This window comes from Tenrec ecaudatus, chromosome 10 (genome assembly GCF_050624435.1).
Source record: "Tenrec ecaudatus isolate mTenEca1 chromosome 10, mTenEca1.hap1, whole genome shotgun sequence".
In the NCBI taxonomy this organism is placed as follows: Eukaryota; Metazoa; Chordata; class Mammalia; order Afrosoricida; family Tenrecidae; genus Tenrec; species Tenrec ecaudatus.
Genome location: NC_134539.1, coordinates 38,776,573 through 38,804,349, shown reverse-complemented (window position 1 = coordinate 38,804,349; position 27,777 = coordinate 38,776,573). Strand labels below are relative to the sequence as shown.

The following is a 27,777-nucleotide window of genomic DNA, read 5'->3' as shown; positions in this document are numbered from 1 at the left end:
GAATTCAAATACACATACAAGTGTGGTTTTCATCACTTTCCTGCCTTTCAGATTCATGATTGCATGTTGAAAATGTAAGATGCTCCATAAATCCCTTCTATCCTCAAGAGAAGACATTAAGTTCCCTCAGTATACAAATTATTACCCAAAAGGCACCAAAGAAGAATCAAATCAGTTTTGAGATCACAGAAAAATAGATCCTAGGAATTTTCTCGAATCCATCCCTGCTTTGGATAAATTCCAAAGGGAAGTGTTCTGATTTACTATCTTGAAAATAATCAAAGTTTTCCCTGACAGCAGCACTTTAAAATATATGATGGAGCTTCAAAAAGCCAGAGTAAAACTCACATTAAAAGACGGCAGGATGTTTCCACAATCTTTCTGGAAGCCTGCTCACCTATGGGCACTTTTAACTTGTTTTGTTTTAATATAAAAATGGAAGTGTCCATGTGCATTGCTCCATCACTTGTACATATTTCCAACTCAAAATCATTTCCCATTAAGTCCCCAAATTATTATAGGAATCCACATGACCATCAGCTACTTTCATACACAAACACACACCCATGTGTGAATGGAAACAATATTTTTCAAAAGTTTACCAATTAATAGCGGCAAAATAGTATTTTTTGAATGCACTAGTAAAACTGAGCTTCCCGTTAGATAGATATTGTCCATCTGCATTTTCTTTCAGTATATGTGTTTTCTGTTAATGTCCTTGGCTCATTTTACTAATGACCATTCCATACCATTTTTAGTATTATTTGAGTGCATGCTTATTAACTGACTGTGTGCCACATGCACTACCAGCATTTTTCCAGCTTCATCATTCACGGGGACATACTTGAGAAAGGCCACACACTGGACGATGGTCCTGAACCAGAATATTCCCTGGTCTCTGAGGATTTGTGGCTATTGACGTATGCGCATTCACTGCAAATGCATTAGGAGATGTGTATTGTTCCTATTATAAAATCAATGCTTCTGAGAATGTCCCGGAAATGAGACAGCAACACATCCATCTTCATAAGTTACCCTTGGAAAAGGAAATGCTATTCCTGAAAAGAGACTTTCGGTTCATTATGATTCACTATTTCGCCCCATCTCAGCAGGACAGCCTCACCTCTCTGAACCTTGAGTTGTTCTTTGACACCTTACAGGAAGACAAGGAACCTTAATGAAACAAAATTATGAAATGATAAGCGACTGTTTCCTGACATAGCCTCCATGTAGACCTCCAGGCCTCTGAGGGTGGTATTCCCATCCCTCGAACCCTTCCTGAACAATGCTGCGTTCGCTGATTTCCCTCAAATCAAAAGAGCATTGTGGCATTCTCAAAGGACTCGAACAATGTTCCTTTTAAATGCTCTTTGAGTTTGGGGAGCAAAATAAGTCTCAGAGGGGAAGACCAGGGTTGGATGAGATCAGGTTCCCCAAATTCTCACAGGTCAGCCCTGGCTATCACGAAGAATAATCGTGAACAGAATTCCTCGGTGTGTGATTCCTGGCCTTTTTCTCACCAATGTCATTTTCATTTTTCTTAAAACAGCTTTTAATCAGCCACTGTGATCATTCTGTGTCCTTCAAGAAAGTCTATCAAGATTGCCCCTTTGATGCCCACCAGAACCTTCTAAGTAGGTCTCTCGGTCTTGAGGTTAACTGGCCCAGCAGAGCCCCTCATTTGGTCCTTCTTTTTGAAAGTGCCCGAAAGAGACTGAGACAAATGTATAGCTGAGAGAACTTGTCTACAGCGTCCACGGACTATAAAGGCGTGTTTAACCACATCCAGTTGGAATCCACCCAAAAGTGTATGACCTGGAATGACAAGGCCTTTTGACTCGTCCGTATTGAAATCTCAATAAAAACTATGCGGGTTTTTGACAAGACGGAGTGCTCTTGGATCCCTGAGACTTGATGAGTTCAGGGCAGGCCTGGCCCATCCTGATTCCAACGCTCACGTGACCAGGGTTCCCGCTGACTTAGGTCTTTTTCCTGCCCATTGAGCAGGTGAATTCGGCTGTCATTTTCCCCCTCTGCCTTTGTGGAGCTCAGTGTTGTCTTGGACACAGATCAAGGAGATTTGGCCTTTCTCCCTGTGAGTCACTCTCAATTTGTGGACCTGCTTCTCTGGCATGTCTCTCCTGGCATAGTTCTCAAGATACAGATAAAGAAACAGTGAAGCCCGGCCAATTGGCACTGGAGCCCGGGAAATGGGATGAAAGAGCACATGATTATTCAGCCAGTCAGTCAACAGACATCTATGGCACCTCTATCGTGGAGCAGACATGGTGCCCACTTACAAGGGGGTGTTATCCGAGGACCATCTCAAGATTCGTCCTAAGCTAAATCATTTCTTGCCACAATGGAGACGATTCCTGAAGATTTTAGTAACAGCTTCACTCAGGCAGCAGTGGGTTTTCTATTTTGTTGTGGCACCAAGACCCATAACCTGAGAAAAAGACACACATGACAGTTCTCAAAAGGGCTAAGGAGAAAAAGCAATGGATGGTGTTCAAGACAGATCATAGTTGTAAGTGTCTGCGGACAGAATTAACTGGCAGCATGACCATCATAAACAGATACTTTTATAAAGCATCCAAGCGGCCATCAAATGGTTTGAACCTGAAGGTGGACTCATGCTGGGAACTCACTCACTGCCATCAAGTCGATTCTGCCTCACGATGCTCCGGAGGATTTCTGACGCTGTAACTCTTTACAGGGTAGAAAGCCCCTTTGTCCCTAAGAGCTGCCGATGGATTCCCACTGCCCTGGAGGTGAGCAGCCCAAGTGTAACTACTGTGCCACAGGGGCACAGTTCGCTGGTTACAAGGGGATTAAAACTGGAAAGGGAGAGATGGTGGCGGGATAAAGCGGAGACCCAAAGGACAGTGCTGGAAGCTTCCACAAAACAGAGAGAGAGAGAGAGAGAGAGAGAGAGAGAGAGAGAGAGAGAGAGAGAGAGAGAGAGAGAGAGAGAGAGAGAGAGAGAGAGATTATCATAAGCAAGGAGAATGAGTTAAACAACTTTGCACAAGAAAATAACAAGATCACTTGATCTGAAACTCTAGAGAGAGTGAAAGGACTGGTGGTGGTGGTGGTGGTGGTGGTGGTGGTGGTGGTGGTGGTGGTGGTGTGTGTAAAGAGAAGGTTTATGAGTTCCAAACCTAATGACCAAAACTGTGAATGATTCTGACAGGGTGAATTCTCTAGAGACTGTTGGGGCTCTAGACTAGAGCGCGCACAGGGGGAAAGTACGCGCTCAGATTGCTGATGCTGTAGTCTTGACAGAAGCAGACTACCCTGCCCGCTTCCCATCAGCAGCCTGGCACTTCAACCCTGGGCCACCAGGACTCCTTCTTCTCAACACCAATGTCCCCTGACTCACTGGAACGTCACCTACAACGTTTCTAACGTTTTCCGGTCGTCTGCTCCTTTTCTCTGGGGTCGCCTCTCCCTGACATTTGTCTACTCTTTTGTCCATTTAAGCAGCCCTTGTGGCTGATCCCTAAAGCAGGACGCCCACCTCCTCCGTTACCACTCAGGGGTGCAGGCCGCAAGTTCCATTTTATTTTCTTACCCATCACCAATTTTTTTCTTTGCCCCCCTTATTCTTCTAACAGCTAATAAAAGTCCCTTTTCTCTGTTGACAATGTCAACCTCTGTCCCCCTTATTCTTGCATCTCCTCTCCACGTGTTGTATTTTAATGTATGCATCCTTGGTGACGTACGTGTCCCTTCGTTTAGTATATGACCTTTAAAATTGAGCTTCTTGGGAACCGTGCTTGTTTAACCTGATTCAGTTGAATTTTCTTCCTGGAATTTTGGCAGCTCCGAGTCAGGAGTGGTAAAAGGCATGGGACTTGTACTTTACAACTGAAATGATCCTTTGAACTCACAGAGACATGTCAGAAAGATTGGTGCTTCTATTTTAGATTCTTGCAAAATAGCTGATTTTTTGTTGGGGCAGCTCAGACCCTGACTCCCTTTGTCCTCTTCTTCTTCTTCTGCCAGGACTGTCTTTGCAACTCACTCTAATTTTAAAACCAAAAATATGAAAACTTTCTCAATTCCTGACTCATCTCAGAGACATTTCATATATAAATGGAATAGAGTCAGCATAAAATGTAATGGGTTTAGGTAAGCAATTTGGGGCAAATTAGGTAAAGTGATTCTCTGCATGGATGCCAAACATGTACTTTATTTACATAGTTCAGTTCTCAGCCACAGGGAAGAAAAAACGTATCTGGGCCTAGGGTGATTTATGCCCTCAGGCAGCACAAGCATGTCCATTGGATTCACACTCCCTGCTTTGGTTCTGGGTTGACAAATGAATACTTAACCATTTGGGACTCAAATTTATCCATTTTCTCCAAGGATGGTGCTGACTTAGTAAAACTGTATTAACAATGAGTGCTTGCATAGAAATTTAGCTTTTACCCTCTTCACCCATTGTCTCAAATGGTCTTTTAGAAGTTTCCCTTGTACTCGTTTTACAAATATTCTCAGGACACACATTCAGTGTTGCTGTCAAGGCTCAAAATCAGGTGTCACGATGGAAGCCTCCCTCTTGGTCCGCTGTGTATCACTGTTGTCAATCGGCTGCAAAACCGCATCTCACACTTACCATTACAACCATCAAGAATGCCTTTCAACTAACATGCACAGAATAATCCATCCAATTTATTTACGAAACACTATCCAGAAAATTATCATTCAAAAACACTTAGTCAAAGGTATAATCACTTCAGTAGTATCAGCTTTCTCGATTTAAAAGTAGAAATCATCTGGGATGCAGAACATTCCTTAGACCTCATTGCTGCCTATCCTCTGCCCAGCTCTGGTCTCTCATTGCTTTTTACATGATCTCAGATGCTCCACCTTTTCGTATCTAGTGGCTGCTTTGGCTGCTTAGATCCATTCTTGAGATGTAAACTTTTCTTTCCTTTTTGGTTTATTCAGTCAATACATTTTAGTTGAAGGTATATAATGGGATGGGAATTCTTCTAGGTGTGGGAAATACAGAAATAAACAAAATGAACAAAATTACAAAACTCTCCCTCTCGTGATGCTAACCTTTGAGGGTGAGAAGACAGACCACAAATATAAGTCACAGTTGGAAACCCAGGTTGAAGAAATGTAGAGCCTGTTAAAGAGTTAAAGATTCAAGGAGTCTGGTCAGAAAAGGTCCCTCTGGTAAAACTGGGACAGGAGTCTGAGGTGGTAAGAGCACCGTGTGGACTTAGGCTGAGCAGACATGGGAAAATCTCCAAGAGAAACATGCTTGAGGCACAGCATGCAGGTTACATTCTTTGTGACCGTGGCTCCTAACATCATGGCCAACCACAACTCGGAGCCAATCATCGGCTTCTATCTTGGGACTTTCCACTATGGTCACCAACAAAGGGAAGGCAAGAAGCTTCGATGCTGAAAGGAAAGGTTGGATAGCTAACTATTCTGAAAGGGCATAAGGAGAGTCCCTAGTACTGAGCAAGTGACTGGGATCCCCCCCATCCACCCATCGGATTCTATGATTCTTTGCAAGCACATATGTGTCTACATTTCAAAAACCTATCAGAGCAACTAAGAAAACTGAGACAAAAAGCTCAATTTAAACCAATTTTTAAATGGAACCAATAGTGATTAGTAGTGTCTTCGTGTTTGAGAAAGGCATGTGTTTCCATGAATGCCCAAGCGTTATTATGGCAGTAGGAGCCCTGATCCCACAGTGGATGATACACTGCGCCGCTGACTGCAAGTCAGCAACTGGAACCCGCCAGCCACTCTGCAGGAGAAAGATGAAACTCTCTGCGCCCATGAAGACTGACGGCCTGGGAAACAAACCCCTGGGACTGTTCCAGTCCGAGTGCAGGGTGACTGTGAGTTGGGATCAACTCAATGGCAGTGGGGTTGGACTGTGAAAGCAGCATAAGCTAGAGAAAGGGTGTTGAGATTTATGTTTAAAAACAGAGCTTTGATGGTTTGGTCCCTCCATTTTCCCACTCCTGCTATGCCCTGAATTCTACAAACATGGCTCCCAGGTCAGCAGTGAGAGAAAGTCAGTATTCTGGCAGGGCTTGACAAAGTTGTGGGCTTATAGATAATAAGGTGTATTTTCTAATTCTGGTGTAAGCCTTACTAAAAAAGAAGAGTTGTAAGTATGATGGAAGAAAATGGGATACCCCTTAGTTCTTAAAGCCTAAGTGGTGCTGAAGTCTAGATCAACTGTCTGCCGCATAGATCATAAATACTGAATGATGTTGGGAGTTACCATTCGCTTCATCTCTTATATTTGGGATTCGGTATTAAGGCAGATGAGTCATCTATTCCTCACAATAATCTCAATTCAGAGCGGTTCTTTTATTATCTCGCGGTCATAGATGAGGGATCTGAGATTTAGAGGGATTAAAAGACTTGCCTGAAGTCAGAGCTGGCGAATGTCAGAACTAGAGTTAGAATCGGTACCATCAGATGCCACAGTCCATGCTGCTAACCCACCGCGTGACCCTGCCTCTGAAACAGCAAAAGAGGATCAGAGCAGTTATGGATCATAAATCATGCTCCCATCACAGAAAAAGTTATCCATCGATACAAGGAAGACTCTAGGCCATGATTGAAGCTGGCAGCTCAGAGGTATTTATTTAGGAATTCATTCCTTAAGGTTCAAGATGATAAGAAGCTTTATCTGAAAATGGGTATCTGCTAATATGTTTATTGAAAGCGCTCACCTAGGGCTCAGGACCAGGCAGTGTTTGGTTCTGTTGCACATAGCATTGTTATCAGCCAGAACTGACTTCACACCTGCCTTACAACATAACAAGTAATGTGGCCAAGCATTTTATCCTAAAAGTATTGTCAGTGTATTGGCCATCTTTAAAGTATCATTCTGCTGGGAGATGCTTGGGCCGTGGAGAAGGAGAGCAGGAAGCCCCGGATCAGGTTAGTCTGGCAGGGAGGGGTGGGGAGAAGCCATCTGTACGGCAGCATGCGAGTGACTTTTCTACTAGGACTTGAGTTTCCATTTTCTATGGCTTCACTGCTCAAGCTAGTGCCTGGGAAATGAGTTCTCAATGTGCTTCTTTGGGATCTGAGGATTTTTTTTTTCAGCTGGGTGTAATGAAATCGGCTTTGGATTAATAGGATGAGAACCAGGTTGTCATCCAAACTTCACCAATAATGAGCTATGGGACCATGGACAAGTCACTTAACCTCTGGGAACCTATATTTACTCATCTGGAGAAATAAGGCAGTCGGAATAGGCTTTTTCTTCCAGTAATGCTGTGAGGAGAATCTATAGGGCTAGTATTTGGAGTTAGAACTTTAAATTCACTCCCCCTATCAATTCCTCTCTTCCCAGAATGTGAGCTCCCGAAAAGCTCCTGGGAGAACGGGCTACTCCTTGGAAAATAGCCGTGCATTGACTGTATCGAGCACAGATGGCAAAGGATGCTGAGGTGTACATCAGCTGAGCTCCACTTTAGGATGGAAAGCAGCACAGCCCCTGCCCATACAACATTTACCAAATGACTTTTATTGAGGAGACTTATACTTTACACATTATTTATAATATTTTTACGATTTCAGAAGCAATTTCTTCACTGAAATGAATATTATAATGAAACATAAATTAGAAAACCCACTTATAATGTAGAATTACATCTTTCAAAAATCTCTATGTTAATGCTCATGGAACCAAAGAGTTGGAGATCAACTGCCAGGTAGCCGTTGCTGTCAAGTTGTCGCCTACTCCTGGCAACCCCACCCCCACCCCCGTGCCTGAGCAGAACTGTGCTCTTCTATGTTCCGTGGGGGGTCTGTGGGGAGTAGATCAAGAGGAGCACCCACGAAGTAATTTCTGGGAAAGGAATTAGGACATCATGTACTACATTCATATGCATATTTTGTACTCACTGTACTTAATACTCTCATCTCTCGAGTGACCCAAGTGGGTAATGCGCTTGAGCACTAATTACAAGGTGGGTGGTTCAAAGCTCCTCAAAGGTGCCCCAGAGAAAGTGCCTGGGATCTGCGTCCAGCATGTCACGGCCACGAGACCCCTTGGGAGCACTGTTCTCCTGTGCGACACCTAAGGCCACCAGGTGTCGGGATCCACTCAAGGGAAACTGGTGGGTTAGGTAGTTAAACACACAATTGGTTTAATTCAATATTTTTAAATTGCTAAAATGCTCTCAAGGCTCCATACTAACCTGGCTAGGAATTGTTCACGTAACCACCCACCCGTATTCACTACCCCAGGTGATTTTTCTCACACTTAGAGAAGTCATCGTGTTTTTACATTGCAAATAATGCAGAGAGAGACACACTCATGCAGATAATATTTTCCTCCAGTTAATACAAGTGTGAATGAAAAGGACTGCCTCTTTTTTTCTTCTTCTTCATTTCCGGCGACCCCCGAGGAAAGAAAGGTATGCTCTGCTTTTCAGAGCATGTGAGTGTGGGTTTGCGTGGAAGGGATCCCCAGCCACAGAAGGGATCCCCAGCCATGGAAGGGATCACCAGCCGCGGCTGGAAGAGGGGCGTGAGGATGGCTCAGGCTCTGTATGTCACACTGCGGGGAGGTACAGCTCTACCTTCAGCCTGATTCCATTCCTCGGTCATGACATCAGATTCTAATTGATTGTGTCGTTCATTGAATTTTAAATGTTGCAGTGGGGCTGCACTGCTCCAGGGTACTTACGGGGAGCGTCAATAAAAAGGGTACCCCAGAACCCCTTGATGGTCAGCCCTGCAAACACATCTCCCCTTGTGATGGATTTGCTCCCAGAAACGGGATCCCCTTTTCTTCCGTCTGTGTCTCTGAGCATGTCTAGCACCCTGGTGCCATAATACCCCAAGCACGGGCCTTACCTAACAGGATGGAGACTAGAGAAAGCATGAGTGTTGGGGTATGTAGACATCAAGGACATTCATACAAAGAGGGAAATGCACGTCCTTGGTGTGTGCCTCTCTGCTCTCTGTATCACTGATGAGTGGGGAAAGGCAAGTGCTCCTTACAAGGAGGAAATAGCAGCAGGGGAGGGACTGCTGACTTCCTGTCCAGTTAACCCAGACCAGCTCCTAAAGTCCAGCAACCAAGGCTTTGCAGGAGGTGAGAAGGTTATGGGGTGATCTGAAACCTTCAATGACAAAATACATCAGAGATAAAACTCAATATGAAGGTGAATATTTTTATTCACCTTTTATCCTAATCCTTTTAGGATTAGCAGAGTGTTTACCGATCAGCCAATCAACTGGACCATGAAAAGCCTATTAACAGCCCGTATCACCTAATTGAATAGTGTTTCCTTCAATGTTTTCCATGAAAACCCTTGCTAATTACAATGAAGCTGCATTCTCATGCCATTGTTGGAAGGCTAGGAAGTATCTGCCCTGCTACAACAGTAGACATGGCAGGGACAGGACTAGGGGGAGGCAAGTGAGCCAGAGTGGGTGCAAAACTGAAAAGGGCACCAAAAGACTCAGGAGTCAAAATAAAACCTCAGGGAGTCACTGAACCTCTCCCCCTCCCAGTTTAACGATTTTATTTCTCATGGACATATCATTAGATGACCCTTCAAACTTGAATGTTTTATGGTTTTCTAGAACATGGGACCATATTATCGGCAAATTATCATTGACTCAAAAGGACAAGGTTCATTCACACAAGTGCTTACTAAGTCTGAAGCACGTGCCAAGCACTGGGTATGATGCTGCTAACACAGAGTTGTGAGATGACGGGAACAGTGTCAACAGTCAGGGGAAGAGGGACTGTCAGAAGGAAGTAATACAATAGACGGGGACTTGACGGTAAGAAAAAAGAGAAACCTCACCTTGGAATTCTAGGAAGTTTAGCATACCTGAAACAGAAATAGGATGAATGGGACACTCCAAAAAAACAAAACAAAAAATATCTTTGATAATTTAACAGAGCGTAGCACAGACAGCACTGAGTCCTAGCTTGGGCCCAGGTTCTGGTCCCTGCCTCCTGCCAAGAGCTAGGTGGGCAGCCTTCTCTGTCTACTGGAGCTTTACTTCAGATCTGCTATAGCTTTTTCCATGAATAAGCCAGGCATTTCATTTCCTGGAGAATGTGGCAAACCTCACATCTCAGATATTTATAGTTTGCATCCTTCAGAGGTGCTGTAATTAATACTTCAGTCACTTCCCTGAAAACAATTTGCTAAATGACTATGGTGCTATTTTGTGGTGCCAAGCAACCTGAAGAATGCAAGGACCAGCCTAAACACATGTGAATGGCAGGCACCCCTAGCCACATGTCTACCCCACCTCGGCTGACCTGGTCTTCGGCCACATTTGTATCTCCCGATTCAATTCCTGCACTTAAAAAGCCAAGCTTAGTGTCAACTCTTTGTAAACAATCAAAAAATATTTTTAATGAGCCTCGAAGTATAGTCTTGAGCGTGTTGAGCTTGATACTTTTAACCTCACCGTTGTCATGAATAATCATCCGTTCCTTGCACTGAATGCTTACTCTGTGCTAAACTTCATGAGCATGCACGGAGCCCATCTCCCAGCTGTCCTATGTCATGGGTTCAATGACTCCCTCCTTTACTCAAGCCAGGGTGCCGTGAAACCCAGAGGAAATGATGTGCCCAGAGTCACACACCTGGTGAGGGGCTGAGGCAGGATTCAAATGCAGCTGGTCTAACCCCAGAATCTGCTATCAGTTGTTGTGCAACCTGAATAAGTCACAAGTGACACCCTGAGAGTACAGCACACCGAGCCTCCTTAGATTGTTTAAGACACTCGAGGCGCTGAATTCTGTGGGCTCAAAAAGCTCCATAGCCATTGACTTGTGGCGCTGAGAGCGTGTCCTGCCTCTTCCCTGGAATCCACCATCTGTGATCTCAGGAAGAGACCGCCTTCCTCCTCCTTTCCAACTCCTTGCTCCTGCTCTATTTTCCACGCCTTTTTGTTCTCCTCCAACATAGCTCTTCCCATCTGCATCCCCTTGATAACAGCAGTACTGGATGCTCTGCTTGCTGCACTTTCTCCCTGTGGCCCCATAACTCTTTCCTCTGCCAGGCTTCAAAAATGACTGATAGGTACGCATTGCCAGGATTTTATTACCTCCCATTTTCCACTGAACTCCCTGAAATATGACTTCAGAACGCGCAGCTGCACTGCAGTTGCATTCCTCACGGTCACTGGTGAACTCCTAGGCTTTGTCTTTCTCAGGTCCCGTCTTTCGTCTTTTCAACCTGTCCTCTCAATCACCCTGGTCAGTCACCCCATTGATAACGAGGGGCCGGTGTTGGTACAGTTAAGAATCCAGGCTTTGACACCAGCCTCTGCCACTTACCAGCTTGGTGATCTTGGACATGCATGCCATTTGGAACCTCTCCACTCAGCCGCCTCCACTACAAGGTGGAGAAAGGGGTCATGGGCGCCGTGAGAATAAAAGGAGATGGCACATGCAGGAGGGCACTCACACAAGGCCTGACCCACCGTCGGAGGATGCTTCCCTGACGTCTGGCCACTCCCTTCTCAAAATTCTTTTAGGCTTGTGCCTTGGGGCTGGGGCCTTCCACCATTTCTGAACATCTCGTTCCTACGCTAGTAACTGGTGCTGGTTTCTTTCCTTCATCCCTAAATTGGCTGACTGCTGAGATTCAGTCCTTGACTCTGGTCACCTGCTCCAGCCACTCTCTTCATACAAATAACAGTCAGCATTCACTAAGCATGTCCTGCATGCCAGGGTCTAAACGCTGGTTTTCCAGGATGTTTCAGTGTCACTGCAAAAGGTGGCCACGCAGGTGTTCATGGGAAAGCAAGAGGCAGTGTGAACACACAAGAAGGGGGCTTTTCTCAGAGTAGCAGGATTTATTGGTCTCACTCCTCTCAAAAATTCATCCACCTCCTCTCATCCCTTTGGTCACCACCCTCATCACTTCATACCTATCTTCCACAATGAGCTCCTGCCTCTAGGTTCCCCATCTCCAGACTGTGGTCAGAGCCACGTGTCTCTCATGCAGATCTGTTCATGGTCACGGTCATGGTCATGGTCACTGTCATGTCTCAAACTTGCCCAACAGGAATCTCTCTGCTGAGTTTTAAGATAAAGGCAACGCTTGGGATGTTTCAATTCACACTTGACCTCTGCTTACCTCTCTAGCCGGACGGTTTATCAACCCCCAGGAGCTAAGAACTTACTCTCATCTCTTGCTGCAGTCCAGAGAACAACTTGGAGTTCTCACATAGTTGGTTCTGCCTGGAAAGCCGTACTCTTCTCCATGTCACTCAAGACTCACTGATGTTCACTCCTCTACAGAACTCCTTAATCTTCTGATGCTCCATCAAGCGAGATGCTTCCATCGTACTCTGAACATCTCTCCACACCCCTGCAGCGCGGGGTATAGTGGTCATTCGATGCAGCGCGGGGTATAGTGGTCACTCGGTGCAGCACGGGGTATAGTGGTCACTGGGTGCAGCGCGGGGTATAGTGGTCACTCGGTGCAGCGCGGGGTATAGTGGTCACTTGGTACAGCATGGGGTATAGTGGTCACTCGGTGCAGCGCGGGGTATAGTGGTCACTCGGTGCAGCGCGGGGTATAGTGGTCACTCGGTGCAGCGTGGGGTATAGTGGTCACTTGGTACAGCATGGGGTATAGTGGTCACTCGGTGCAGCGCGGGGTATAGTGGTCACTCGGTGCGGCGCGGGGTATAGTGGTCACTCGGTGCAGCATGGGGTATAGTGGTCACTCGGTGCAGCATGGGGTATAGTGGTCACTCGGTGCGGCGCGGGGTATAGTGGTCACTTGGTGCAGCGCGGGGTATAGTGGTCACTCGGTGCAGCATGGGGTATAGTGGTCACTCGGTGCGGCGCGGGGTATAGTGGTCACTCGGTGCAGCATGGGGTATAGTGGTCACTCGGTGCAGCATGGGGTATAGTGGTCACTCGGTGCGGCGCGGGGTATAGTGGTCACTCGGTGCAGCATGGGGTATAGTGGTCACTCGGTGCGGCGCGGGGTATAGTGGTCACTCGGTGCAGCGCGGGGTATAGTGGTCACTGGGTGCAGCATGGGTATAGTGGTCACTGGGTGCAGCATGGGTATAGTGATCACTGGGTGCAGCGCGGGGTATAGTGGTCACTCGGTGCAGCGCGGGGTATAGTGGTCACTGGGTGCAGCATGGGTATAGTGGTCACTGGGTACAGCATGGGGTATAGTGGTCACTGGGTGCAGCATGGGGTATAGTGGTCACTCGGTGCAGCATGGGTATAGTGGTCACTGGGTGCAGCATGGGTATAGTGATCACTGGGTGCAGCGTGTGGTATAATGGTCACTCGGTGCAGCGCGGGGTATAGTGGTCACTGGGTGCAGCATGGGTATAGTGGTCACTGGGTACAGCATGGGGTATAGTGGTCACTGGGTGCAGCATGGGGTATAGTGGTCACTCGGTGCAGCGCGGGGTATAGTGGTCACTGGGTGCAGCATGGGGTATAGTGGTCACTCGGTGCAGCATGGGGTATAGTGGTCACTTGGTGCAGCATGGGGTATAGTGGTCACTCGGTACAGCATGGGGTATAGTGGTCACTCGGTACAGCATGGGGTATAGTGGTCACTCGGTGCAGCATGGGGTATAGTGGTCACTTGGTGCAGCACGGGGTATAGTGGTCACTCGGTACAGCATGGGGTATAGTGGTCACTTGGTGCAGCATGGGGTATAGTGGTCACTTGGTGCAGCACGGGGTATAGTGGTCACTCGGTGCAGCGAGGGGTATAGTGGTCACTCGGTGCAGCATGGGGTATAGTGGTCACTTGGTGCAGCACGGGGTATAGTGGTCACTCGGTGCAGCACGGGGTATAGTGGTCACTGGGTGCAGCATGGGTATAGTGGTCACTGGGTGCAGCATGGGGTATAGTGGTCACTGGGTGCAACATGGGGTATAGTGATTACTCAGTGCCACTCAAGTGCTGCTCACCCCACATCTGCACTGTGAACTCGCCACGGATGGCTCGCAGTCACTTCTCTCCTGCACGCCCTCACTCATGTTTCCTCTCCCTGCAACGTCCTTTCCTCCTTTCCTGACTTGGAAAAACATTCATCATTCAGAAAGTATCTCCATGATCGCCTGCTCAAATCCCTCAGGGGAGAAAAGAAAACCAAGTAAGTGTCTTCACTATTGGCATTTGGATGATACTAGAATGCTAACCCACTGCTGGTCTGTTGGTTTGTCATGATGCTGAACGCGGTCTAACTGCATTTCAAAATGACAGGGTCGCCCATGGTGGGCAGGTTTCAGCAGAGCATCCAGACTGAGACCAAATAGGCAGTAAGACTCGAAAGAAAACCTTAGGAAGAGCAGTAGAACCTAGTCAGACGGAGCACCAGAGCGGGACCCGCGCAGGTTGGAAGGCACTTAAAATCCCACTGCGGAAGCGCTTCCTCCTAATGGCAATGCCAGCGCAATGACACATATGGAACAAAGCTTTCAAGACCTTCATTTGCTGGTGCGCCATGACCCATAATGAGAAGGAACAGCTGCAAACATCCACTCACAGTTGAAACACACAAGGCATGACAGAGGCATCTGAGGGAATTGACATTTGCAAACATGAAATGAAACACAGGAAGGCATTGGTGAGTTGGAATGGACCAGTGCTGGCCATTTGAAATTGGTAAATCGGAAGAACTACTGTGCTGAGAATGATACGTTGAAGAGGAATGGTCTTGCGTTCACCCTCAACAGGAATCTGCCAAGCCCAATTCTGAAGGACAATGTTCTCAGTGGTGCAATAAAACTCAGATGCCTATAAGAAGACCGGTTTAATGCAACTCATACTCAAAATTGTGTACCTAACACCAACGGTGAAGATATTGAAGATTTTTATCACCTTAAGCAGTCTGAAAGTGATCAAAGGTACACTGTTAATTATTGATGTTAGAATGTGTATGTTGGAAACACAGAAGGATCGGTGACTAGAAAATATGGTCTTTATGACAGATATAATGCTGGAGATCAAATAGTAGAATTCTGAAAGACCACTGACTTATTAGACCAAAGTACCTTTTTTTAACCAACAACATAAAGGGTGACTATACACATGAACCTCACAGGATGGAATGTGCAGGAATCAAACTAACCATATCTGTGGAAAGAGACAATGATGAAGTTTAATATCACCAGGCAGAACAAGGCCAGGAGCCAACTGCAAAAAGACCATCAATTGTTCATATGCCAGTTCAGATTGAAGCTGAAGGGAATTAAAGCAAGTTAAAAACACTTGAATTTCAACACCATCTCAAAAATTGATCGGACGCATCAAACAGTAATGACTACAGATACCAGAGGAGTTATAGGAAGACTTTAGAGATATTTTACCTCCCCAATACCCTAAAAGGTTATGAAAAAATACAGCATTTCTCAAACTGAATGGACTGAGAGAGAAAAAAAACCACCAAACCTTGTGTTATCATATTAAAGAACTCTACAGGCAAGATACGGGCTGACAGAGTAACTGAACTGTACCAGAAAGAACTGGGCCCAAAAAAGGCAGCCGTTTCAGGAGGCAGCGAATGACCAAGAACTGATGACAGGAAACTAAGATGTACATACAAACTGTACTGAAGGTCCTGGCAAAACAAAAAACAAAACCACAGCCCCAGGAATTGACAGGATACCCACAGAGATGTGTCACCAAATGAATGAAACCGAAAAGCACTCATTGATCTATGCCAAGACATTTGAAAGACAGCTACCTCCCCCTCCCTAACCAAATTGTATAGATCCACATTGTAGTGATTCAAAAGAAAGGTGATCCGACAGAATGAAGAAATTACTGAACAGGATCATTAATATCACAAAGAATAAAATTTTGCTGAAGATAATTAAAACGGATTGTAGAGAATAGGCAGAAATTCAAGTCAGATTTGGTAAAAGACCTAGAATGAGGGCTATCCCTGCCACTGGCTCTTGGTTAAAAGCAGAGACGACCAGAAAGATGTTTACCTGTGTGGTACTGATTATGCAGAAGCATTCAACTGTGTGAATCCTAATAAATTATGGATCACATCACACAAAAAAAGGAATCCTAGAGTATTTAACTGTGCTCTTCTGGAACTTGGTGCCCATCGTGGTTATGAGTTGGGCTGCGATCTGCAACGTCAGCAGTTCCAAACCACCAGCATTACTGCAGGTGCGAGAAAGACCAACCTTTCTGAACCCATAAAGAGTCGGTCTCAGAGACTCACGGAGGCAGTTCTACCCTGTCCTACAGGGCTGCTCGGAGTCAGCAACCACTTGATGGCAGGAAAGGAGTTGGAGAAAGAAATAGAGATACATAGATAGATAGATAGATAGATAGATAGATAGATAGATAGATAGATAGATAGATAGATAGATAGATAGGACATAGACCAATAGGCAGTCATTTCAATAGACCAAGGAGATTAAAGATCAAGAAAGATTGGAATCAAGGAGGCACTCTTTCACCATAATTATTCTATCTGTATTTTGAGCAAATAATCGGAGAAAGTGGACAGTGGACTGTATGAAGAAAAACGTGTCACTAGGATCGAAGGAAGGCTTGGTAGCACCTGCTATATGCCAATGACCCAAACTTGAAGGGGACTGGAGGCACTTACTGATGAATGTCAAAGACTACAGCCCTCAGTGTAGACTGCATCTCACCATAGAGAAAACAACAATCTTTATAAACCACGTTCTGACGAACAGACAGGATCAAAGTTCTGGTGAATTTCCAAATTTTATTTGGATCCACAATGAACACCCATAGAAGTAGCAGCATTCAAGAAATTGAATGGGATATTCCATTGGACAAATCTGCTGCAAAAGACATCTTTAAAGTCTTAATGAAAGATGCCACTTTGAAAACCAAGGTGCGCTGGCCCAAAGCCACAGTATTTTCAATCACATCAGATGCCTGTGGAACTAGAGGACATAAGTAAGATCATGGACAAATTGATGTCTTTGAATTATGGTATTGACTATGAATATTGAAATCAACCTGGTGGCTGCGATCGCAAGGTCCGCAGTTTGAAACCACCTGCTGTTCTGCCAGAGATAAACGGGGCGTCTACCCCTGTGCAGTTACAGTCTCGGAGGCTCACCGAAACACTTCTACCCTGTCCTTCAGGGGTGCTATGAGTTGGAATTGACTCAATGGCAGTAACTTTGTTTTTCAGTTTGGCCAGAAGAAGTACTGCCAGTGTGTTCCTTATAACTGAGATGGCAAGACACTCTGTGGGATGGATTGACACAGTGGCCCCAATGCTGGGCTCGAACTTAACAAGCACTGTGGGGACGGCGCAGGACTGGACAGTGTCTCATTCTGTTGTACACAGAGTTGCTATAAGCTGCAACTGACTTGATGGCACCTACCAACATAATTAAGACATTCAGCCAAGTCACATCTCAGTTAAATACCTGTTTCCCCCTCGTGTGTGCTGGATCCAGTTTTCACTTGCAAATGCTTTTTTCTGCCAGTCCCCTGCACACAATAGATGCTGATGCGCCTTTTTCTGTGTTCCAAGACAATCCAGAAGGAGGAGGGATTGCAGTGCACAGTGCAAGTGTTAAGAGTTCACAAACCACATAGTACAGAAGTGCCCTACTCACTGATTGTTTTATTTGCTCTCCTCTTATAATCATATTTGCCACTAGTTTTGTAAGCAGTCTGGGCTTTATTGCACTTTTTAGATGATGTCCAATGCTAGATAAGGATAACCACAAACCAAACTCACCCCCATTGAGTTGGTGCCGACTCATAGCATCCTAAAAGACAAGGGAAGAACTGGCCCTATAAGTTCCTGAGGCTCTAAAGAGGTAAGTGGTCAATGAACACTTGTAAATAGGATCTTGTGGTAGTTACATAATCCGGTGTCAACTTGAGACTATTAAGATGAACGGGTGGAGTTTAGCCTGTCAATCAGGTTGCAGCTTGATGACCTCATTTGAAGGTGTAACAGAGATAAATAGCTCACGGGGTGGCAGGGGGGAGCGCGCAGGTACACATTCTCTCTGCTTCATCTCCCTGAGAGATATTCCTGATGACAAGCCACATGGAGCTACACTGATGGAGCCAGAGCCCTAGATCTGGAGGAGTCACATGGAGACCCACCCTAGTACTGAGATGCTTCTACCACCATTGGATCCATAAGACTTTCCACCCACTGGCCTGTGATCTTCCTGCATTCGGCGTCATTACATGTGTTACATGAGTCTGAAGAGGAATTTATAGACTGGTATCGAACATATGGGCTAATAAGACTTATGGACTTGAACTGCACTGGGCTGGGATGTTTTCTTAATATACAATTACTCTTCGGTATAAAGTTCTCTCTTACACACATGAGTATCTATGAATTAGTTTCTCTAGTCAACCCAGACTAACACAGATCTGAATATAATCAATATGAATGGGATTGCAGATGAAGGTAGAGGAAATGCGTTGTAAGGACTCCAGTACTAATAACAGGAGAAGGCCGAGGCTATCTGCTCCTGTACAGATGTATAGTCTTGGAAACCCAAAGGAACATTCTATTCTGCCCTACAGGGGTGTTAAAAGTCAGGGTCGACTGAATGACAGTGGATTAGTACTAAAAAGCATTTTTAAAATCTTGATATTCTCTTGCCAAGTTTTGCCAAGAATGTGATGCGAATGTTCACTATGAAATAAAAAGGACATATGTTGACAACTACATTCCAACCCTGCCTGTGTCGACGTTAGCATAAGACCTCGTGGTGCAAGGGCTCCGGCCGCTAACTGAAAAATCAGTGGTTAGAACCTACTGGATTCTGAGCCTGAGCAAAATGTAGCATTTTACTGCCATGAACATCACAACCTTGGAAACACAATGGGAGAAGTTCTACTCTGGCCCTCAGGGATGCTAAAAGTCTGAATTGACTTGGGGGCAACATGCTTGGGAATGGTGGGGGGGTGGGGTAGTGGTAGTGGTCATGGTGGTGACGGTGGAGGAAGTGGCGGTGGAGAAGGTGGTGGTGGTGGTGGTAATGGTAGTGGTCGTGGTGGTGATGGTGGAGGAGGTGGAGGTGGAGAAGGTGGTGGTGGTGGTGGTGGTGGTGGTGGTGTCTGGGTCAATTTCAGTTTAGAAATATTTCTGGACACCTCTTTATTCCATTAATAAGAGAGAAAAACAAATGGTCAAACTTTATTTTACGCCATACTTTTAAATGACAAGCTATTTTAATGACACCCATCGGGTTCCCAATTATTTTCCTTCCCCCCCTCCCTTCGCTCACACACCAGGTAAACTTCATGCTGAACTGAGTCAACATCTTGCAAACGTGAGCGTTCTCAATGTCCTCGTGCACATCACACGTTCTCCCACTTCACATGTCACTCAATGTGGGGTTTTTATTAAGCGACATAACAATAAGAGGTTCATTCTCAGCCTAAGCAGCAGAGAGATGGCTCCACCAGCCACCTCCCAGAGAAGGGAACCCCCTTGGTCTCCCCTGAGTTAAAGCTCCTGAAATAGCTCCCACTGCTTTCTTCTGTCAGCATTTTCTTGGCTTCCAGGTTCCCCAGGCATTTGAATGACAACCCTTGAGGTTCCTGAGGTATTGAAGAGTCATAAACTAAACGGACCTGCCTGCCTAGCCCGCCTTCTAGCTATAAACAAAAATTCAAGGTAGGGGAACTTTCATATCTGGCCCTTTCTATCCTTAAAGAACTTCAAAGAATTCATTTGGGACCCTGATGAAGGCTAGCCCAGGAGTAACCACACCTTCTACGTTCCCAATATGGCATTCTGGATAAACTCCAGACCAGTCCCAGCTGCCAACTGGAGTCCATGGACGGTAGCTGTCACGCATAGGACAGGCTTGTGCGTGAGTTTAACAGCGAAAGCAGCAGGGAACCTTGCTCCACGCTGGATCTCTCCCTGCCTAACTGGCCTCGAGTCACGGCTCTCCTAAGTGACCACCCTCTGTTCCTCTCCCTTTGTCCCACTACTAGACTCTTCACACACCGGCCAGGTCTCCGCAGTTTCAGTAGGGCATTCCTTACACTCCAGGATGTTCCTAGGTGCCAAAAGGCATGCTGCACTCAGATCCCGCCCCAACGAGGCCGCCGGCAATTTAGGAAATCCTTTGAGGGTTCCAAAGACCTACAGGAAAGGTGCCTGCCCATCAGCTAGATGCCAGGTTACAGAGACTCCCAGGAAAGAGGTTGAAAAGGAAACCGACCTTCCCACAAAGGAAAAATAATCACCCAGCACCCGCATATTCCACACGTGTGGGTGCCCTGAAGCCCCAGGGCAGAGAGAAAGCCCTGGTATTCTCCCTGGGGCAGCTGCTGCCCCAGCCGCCCAACCCAGCGCTCAGCGCAGGCCGAGGTGGGTCGCGTGAAGACAGCACCTTTCCCAGGGGAGAGGAGCGCTGGGCGCCCCGCATTTCCAGGAGGTGATTATGGCAAGCCTTTCAGTAACTCGTCATTTATCCCGCCACTGACCCGAGTCTCACCCTGGCGCCCGTGGCATTGGCGCTGAACGGGAAAGCCAGCCTTGGGCTCCCTCTCCAGTTCTCCAGGTGGCACCCCTGACAATGCGCCTGAGGTAATGGCAGGTGCCCAAGCCAAAAGGCAAATCCAAGGCAAGGCTTCGGGCTGGGGGCAGGGTGAGAAATACCACCCCCTGCCCGGGCGGGAGGACTTGGCACCGTCTACCTGCGGGGCGCCCTCGCCTGCCCGCCCACCCACGCGCACCAGCTTGCGTCGCAGTCCGGAAGGCGGCCAGGAGGGTGGGACGCGACCAAGGCAACCTCCACGCCCCCTTTGTCTGCCCCTTTCCCAAATGACAGGGGAGGAAAGTTTACGAGCAGGGAGGGGGGGGGGGCTTCTGCCGGGTTCATCCGACGCCCAGCCGGAGGCGACCCGGACTGGGTCGCCCTCTCCCGCGGCGCTGCCGGCAACCACACCGCGAACCCCAAGCGCCCGACCGGGGCCACCTGCGCCGCCGCGTGCAGCCGGGACCTGTCCCCGCCGCCCCGCGCCGCGGAGTCCCGGGCGCGGCCGCGGGCTCGGCACTTACCTCCCGTGGCGGGGCGTCCTCCGGGCGCACCACTGGGCCCGCGGGCTCCCTCCCGGCGGCGGCGAGGTGCGTTCAGGCAGCGGCGCGCGACGCGCTCTCCGGGCGCCGCTGCATCCCGCCTGCGTGGGAGAGCGAGCCGCCGAGCGCGCGGCACGGGCGTGTACGCGTGAGTGTGTGTTTGTACGCGCGCGTGTGTGTGTGAGAGAGAGTGCGCGCGCGCGTGGGAGGGGGCAGTGCGCGGGATCACGGAGCCCCCTCGGCGGCCATGCCGCGCTCCGCCCCCGCCTCCGCCTCCTGCTCGCGCGGCCGCCGGCGCAGCGTCCAGGTTTCAGGATCTCCTGTTTGTTTAATGAAAGGAACGCAGCAAAAGGCTGGAGGGGAGGGGAGGGGGCGGAAGGCGGGGGGGGGGGGGGGGACCGGGGAGGCGGGGTGGGCACCGCACAGCGCATGCTCAGAGAGGGACACCAAGCGCTGGCAGGGGAGCCCGGCGGAGGGAGGGGTACAAGCTCCGCTGAGAGGAGCGAGCCCGCACCCGGGGCTCCGCGGGGTTCCCGGGAGGAGGCCAGGAAACCCGCTGCCCAGGTGCGCCCCGAGCTGGGCGCCCGCCAGCGGGAAGCTGCCCGCCGGAGACCGGTCCCAGAAGACCACCTGAGCTGCGAAGTCCTGGGTGACACGGGTCTGTCCCCTCCTGGAGCACATTCAGTGCCCGGGTGGGGTCCCTGCGGGGGACTGCAGCCTGGCCGGCCCCTGCCCCTGTGGGGAGCCGCGATGCGCTTCTGCGGAGGTCCCTGAGGAAACAGAAGCTGCAGGTCGCGCTGGAACTAAAATGAGTTGTCTGCCGAATGCTGCTCTTCCCTCCCACCTGGCACTCTGCAAGGAGTGGGAAAAGGCCAAGTCTGTGGGTCCCAGGATAGGCTTGATGGGGTGAGCACGGCTGGCAGGGATACCCCCAAACACCTCCCACCTAAGAACAAAGGGAGAGTGGCATCAGGTGAGTTTTCGAAGATCCCCTTCGCAGCGGCCTTTGGTGACAGTTCCATGAAGAAGACATTTGCCCTATTCAAAAGGGCTAAAAGAACAATGGACCTATTGTCCCCCTTGCCTAGAATGCCCAAGCAGCTCTGGGCCTTCTTCCGCTGGCCGCCTTAGGAAAGTAGAACTGTCCGGCGTGAAAAGAGCCCAGTTAGAGAACCTGAGCCTGCAGTGGCAATGGCATAGTAACCTGAGGCCAGAGGGCAGGCCGGGCGACAGCCGTTGCGAGTGGAGTGGAAACTCTTCTTGGGGGAGATTGTTCTGTGAGCTAAGCAGGCAAATGGTCCGTACCCATTCGGGAGCCTCCACTTCGACCTCACTGGAGCATCTGGCCTTTCCCTCCTTTTCCTCTGTGGCAGGAGTGAAACGGAAAACCCTCTAAGCAAGCAACTCCTGTGTCCCAGAGTGCTTGTGAATTCACAGCCTGTCCCTAAAGAAAAGAGCCACCCTTTGGTCACCACAGCTGCAGATGGACACTGGACAGGTTTCTCTGTGCAGGTCCTCGCAAGCTTTCATTAAAGATCGCTTCGCACACCCCCTCTCTGCAGTGCTAGTGAGCAGATGCCTGGAGGCTGACCTCTGACCCTTGTCCCATTCATCTTCTCTGTGATAATGCTGAGTGACACTCGAACAGCAGGACAATTAGATCACACCCAGAGGAGAGAAAACTGTGTCCCTAAATAGGATCAACAGAAGCAAAGTTTAAGAGCAATGACCGAGAGGACAGAAGGAAAAGGTGAAAGGAAGGGGAAGTGTTTTTGAAAAGAACATGTTCTGTGTGGCGGGGTGGTTTTCTTCGCTCATTGAGAGCAGTAGAACTGCACTATTCCTTTCCCAAAGGACAGTGAGTCTGACTGTCTCCAGCTACCAGCGAGGGAAGATGGGGTTCTCCTTAAAAACAGTAGAGCCTTTTTTACTAAACCACCCACCATCTTTGGAGTGTGCCTGCTTTTTACATTGCCTTTGGGGCTGGGCTACCTGTATGTGACAACATTCTCCTTCCAACAGTGGAACATCCGAATTTCAGGGGGAGGTCTGCTTCCTTGCCTTCTGAATCCAAGGGTGGGGTGAGGTGGGTTGACGAGCTAGAAAGAATTAGCAGGGGAAGGTCTCAGTTTGGCAGTTCTAGCTGTGTGAGACAGGCCTAGGGCACTTCCTCTTACAATGATAAAATGGCAGGACATATGTACTCCTTCGCCTGGGCCAGAAGAGCAAATAAATCTGTCTTGAAAGAAGGTCAGCCAGAATACGCCTTAGTCCCCCATCCTTTGGACATGTTATCAGGAAAGACTAGACCCTGGAGAAGGGCGTCATGTGTGGTAAAGGATGGATCCGTGAATCTCAACGAGATGGATCGACACGGTGGCTACAGCAATAACACCATTTGTGAGGAGGGCACAGCACCGGGCAGGGTGGCCGTGTTTCTGTTGTTCACAGGGTCACGATGAGCCAGAGCTGATCTGGGGGCTCTGATAGAAGCAGTCTGCTCCTGGCCTTGAGTGAGAAGGCAAGGGACATCCTGCTTACCGTTCCAAAGGCGAAAGGAGCTCCAACAAAGTCAAGGATGAAGGAGACGCTACACGTTTGGAATTGCAAATAAAGTGGAATCCTTTTATGTTCCTTCTAAGACACTGAACACGCAGTTCTGGGAGAGAGTTTTACTGTTTGGGGAGGGTGAAGGAGGCATAGGGGCTATTAAGTGAGATGATGCACATAAAACAGCGCAGCGCCTACTGCAGAGCGAGCACTTCATAACAGATATTATTATTATTTTGGTTATTAACATTTTCATGATTATAGCCTTTTTTCTTAAAGGGACTTTTAAAAAACAAATCCTTTTTCCCTAAACTTACAGAAGTGAAGAAGTTTAGTGTCTTCCGATCTTTCTTTTGTCTTCTTCCACTGTCCCTCACCAGATCATTCGCCTGTTCAAATCCAGGTAGTGGAAAGCATGGATAGTGGAAGTGGAAGCGCTCCACACTCAAATCTGAACGGACGTGTGAGGTGGCGTGGCATGCCAGTAATAGGCCTCGGCACTTTTCACCGTAGCTCTTCAGGGGTAAACACCAATCCTGCCTGGCAAGTTTGGGTCTCTCACTCTAACGCCCCACCCCTATTGGCTCACCAAGCTGTGTATTATTTTCTTTTTCACCTTCTCTCTATTTTCACCTAACTAATGCATTACGCCTCCCAAGTAACAATGGCTGAAGCCACTTAATCCATGCACCCACAGGCATATAGTGTCAAGAGACCACGACCGTAGGGATTTTCAATGCTTCTTAAATTTGAATTTCAGGCTTGGCACTCATTCCTTCTACCTTGATGGAGAATAATCCATACATAGAGAACTTTCATTCTATCCCCCTTATAAAAAAATCCCCAAAATTTCCTGATCAGCAGTTCGAACCCATCATCTCTTCCAAGGGAGAAAGATGAGGCTCTCTGCTCCTATAAAGATTTACAGCCCAGGGAACCCACAAGTGTTCTGTCCTATGAGGTAGCTGTGAGTCAGACTTGACTTGATGGCAGGGAATTGTTCAATTTTAAATAGAAATTGCTGTTCAAAATATATCAGTCCAAAACCTTTCTAGAAAGAATTAAAATTAGTTGTATATACATGAAGGACATGGATGTTATATTCTCCAAAATAATGAAATAATATAGACACACTTCAATTCTCAGACAATTATATAAAACTCATTTCATTCAGCTATGTATTGCTGAACTATAAAGTCCTGGGGTGATATAACATATGCATAAGTTCTGCTTTATATATTTTAATAATTATGAACCACAACATTTCTGCTTAAATTGTATGCTACCTATAATTTTGGTTATCGGAACTAATATATAATATTTCCTTCTTGTAGAAGTTTTATCTGCCTATGTATCTATCTCTATATAAATCTTTCCTAGCCCGGTAAAAATTTAAAAATTCCAAGCCATGATTGTAAGAGCTGAAGCAATGATTTTTTTTGTCACCAACATCACAGTATTTCAGCAACTGTCAAAAAACAGTTGAAAATTTTCCCTTTACTTTTGAATGTACTCTTAGTGTAACTCTTAACACCTCGTATCTGTGTTTGGGTGTCTGACCTTCACCACAGCCTAGTGCGGTCGTTGTGAGCCACTCAAGGTCATGTGTCTTTTTTCAGGAGAGTAAGCAAGTAGTGTGTGTTCAGCAAATGTTTGAATGTGCGAATGGATAAATACTAGTGCAGAAATGAATTGCAGTCTAACATGCTGACTTTAATAAAACTCTCAAGGACCCCTTCTTGTCTGCAAGCTTTGTATGGTTGGGCAGGTGTCCTTTGGCACCGAGGCAGGCTGACGCTGCATCCCATTGAGAGGCTCCCACACCACAGGAGTAGTCAGACAGACAGTGCCTGCAGCCGCTGCTCCCCTCTGATTGCCAGGCTACTTGGCTAGCCCACTGCCTGCTCCCTCCTTCCCCACAGCTCCCAACGTTGTTCAGCTCCGGAGCAGCAACGCTCAGAGAAGGGGAGGACAGTTCCTGGTTTCTCCTCTTTCCTAGGGCCATTTTGTATTCTGTAGCTAGACCTGATGTATCTAAAATGTAATCTGGTCCTACCAACTGCCGGCTTCTCCCTTGAATGGCTTTCCCCCCACCTGGTACTCAAGGCCCTTCATGGCCTTGGCCAAAGCTATGTTCAGCCCCAAATCTTAGCCTTTACAACCCACTCAAATCTTGTAACTTCCCAGCCATTCCAAAGGTGCCCAATGTCCTTCTCCTAGTAGATCCTTTTCCCTGCTGTTCTGACTTTCTTCATCATGTCTGCCTTAACTCTTATTAGTCCTTTGAATTTCAGCTCAGAATGCATCTATTTAATCCAAAAAATCCTTCATGAATCCCCCAAGAAAGGAGAAAGCACTCCTCCTCCGCACTCGGACAGCACCACAGTGTACCCCGAGTCCGTCACGTCTCGCCTCGACTGGATCCCCCCAATGGCATCACATACTTAGTGTCTAAGCACCAACTAAGTCATTAGTTATCTAGTTAGTGGTTAAGTGTTGGGCTGTTAACCACAATGTCAGCAGTCACTGGTTTCCGACTACTCCCATAAAGAGTTAAACAAGAAACACCTCACTGCCATTGACTGATGGGAAGAACCACTTCAGTGGGTTTCTGAGACTGTAATCATTGAGGGGAGTAAAAAGCCTCCTCCTCTTGTTTTCTGAACTGCTGACCTTGAGGACAGCAGCCCGGCTAGTGACCCTCTATGCCACCAGGGCCTGCCAATTACTGGGAAGAACAACATCCTAGGAAACAGACCTCTCAATAAATGCAAATCACCTAAAGACTGTGTTTCCTCATCTTCAAAGTGGTGATGCAAACAATACTCTCCTTGTAAGATCGTTTAGAGCAGTGGTTCTCAACCTTCCTAATGTCGTGACTGGTTAATACAGCTCCTCATGTGGTGGTAACCCCCAACCATAACATTATTTTCGTTGCTACTTCGTAACTGTAATTTTGCTACTGTTATGAATCTTCATGTAAATATCTCACATGCAGTATGTATTAGGAAACCCCTGTGAATGGGTTGTTCGACCCCCAAAGGGGTCGCAGCCCACAGGTTGAGAACTACTGGTTTAGAGGATTCAGTCATATACTCTGGCACTTAGAAGTGTCAGGAAAATAGTATTGAAGAAATGGTGGGGGTGGGCGGGGCACATCTAACCTTCTTGAACTTCGGTAGGGAGAACGGGAATCCAGCTCCGTGCCAGCCCCAGGCTGATTGCCACAAAACAGAGGTCAGCCATGCCTCCACCTTCCATCCTTCTTGACCCTCTCCTGATACCAACCATTCCTCTCACTGCACTCTACTCCTCTACTGGGTTTGATAATTGAGGTAGTTAGTTTATTGGGCCAGTCTGGCCAATAAACACATGTGGAATTAATTGAAGAGCGGAGAGATGAATGGCTCGGTGAGCCTCGCCTTTCTTGTCTCATGCTCTTTGATCATCAGACCAGTGTGCGGCTGCCTTGCTTGTTCTGTGTCTCCATTTGCAAGCTACACTACCTGTGGGACACCTAACCTGTGGACTGTGTCTCTGTAATTTGAGGTTCCTTCAAGACCTGCCTTGCCACCCAATTGGAATTTACATCTCTTGAGCTGGGGACTGACTGTTGGTCACCTGTTAGTGACCTGGCTGACTGTTGGTGACCTGCCTTGCTGCTTGCTATCTGTGCCAGGATAGCCTACAGAGGACTACCTGGCGGTCTTCAAGACTTGAAGGACTGTCAGTGTCTCACAGCTCTCTCTTGGGAGTGAGTTGCACTGAGCCATTTGTACTGCTTTATAATTTAACTGTTCATTTCTTGTGTTATCTATCTATCTGTATATATATATATATATATATATATATATATATATATATATATATATATATATATATATATATATATATAATTATTAACAATGTGGTTTTGTCTCTCTAGAGAACCCTAACACAATAATCCATTGCTTTGTCCACACATAATTCACAGATCATGCTCACAATTAGGGCGGTTTATGTGTTAGCCCAGGTTGACAAGAGAAACAAATCCAGAGATACTCATATGTGTGTAAGAGAGCTTTATACTAAAGAGTAATAGTATATTGAGAAAGCATTCCAGCCCAGCCCAAATCAAGTACATAAGTCTGATATTAGTCCATATGTCTGATACTAGTCCATAAATTCCTCTTCATA

General features: G+C 47.2%; 1 protein-coding gene across 2 annotated transcripts in view; it reads right to left on the bottom strand.

Annotated features, from left to right (window-relative positions):
- The window catches only part of PLPPR1 (phospholipid phosphatase related 1), a 266,808-nt gene extending 245,437 nt beyond the window's left edge, over positions 1-21,371 (bottom strand). For both annotated transcript variants that reach the window (XM_075558992.1, XM_075558993.1), the window contains exon 1: positions 21,034-21,371. The gene's annotated coding sequence lies outside the window, so the exon portion shown is untranslated. The remainder of the gene's footprint in view (positions 1-21,033) is intronic.
- Positions 21,372-27,777: the final 6,406 nt, after the last annotated feature.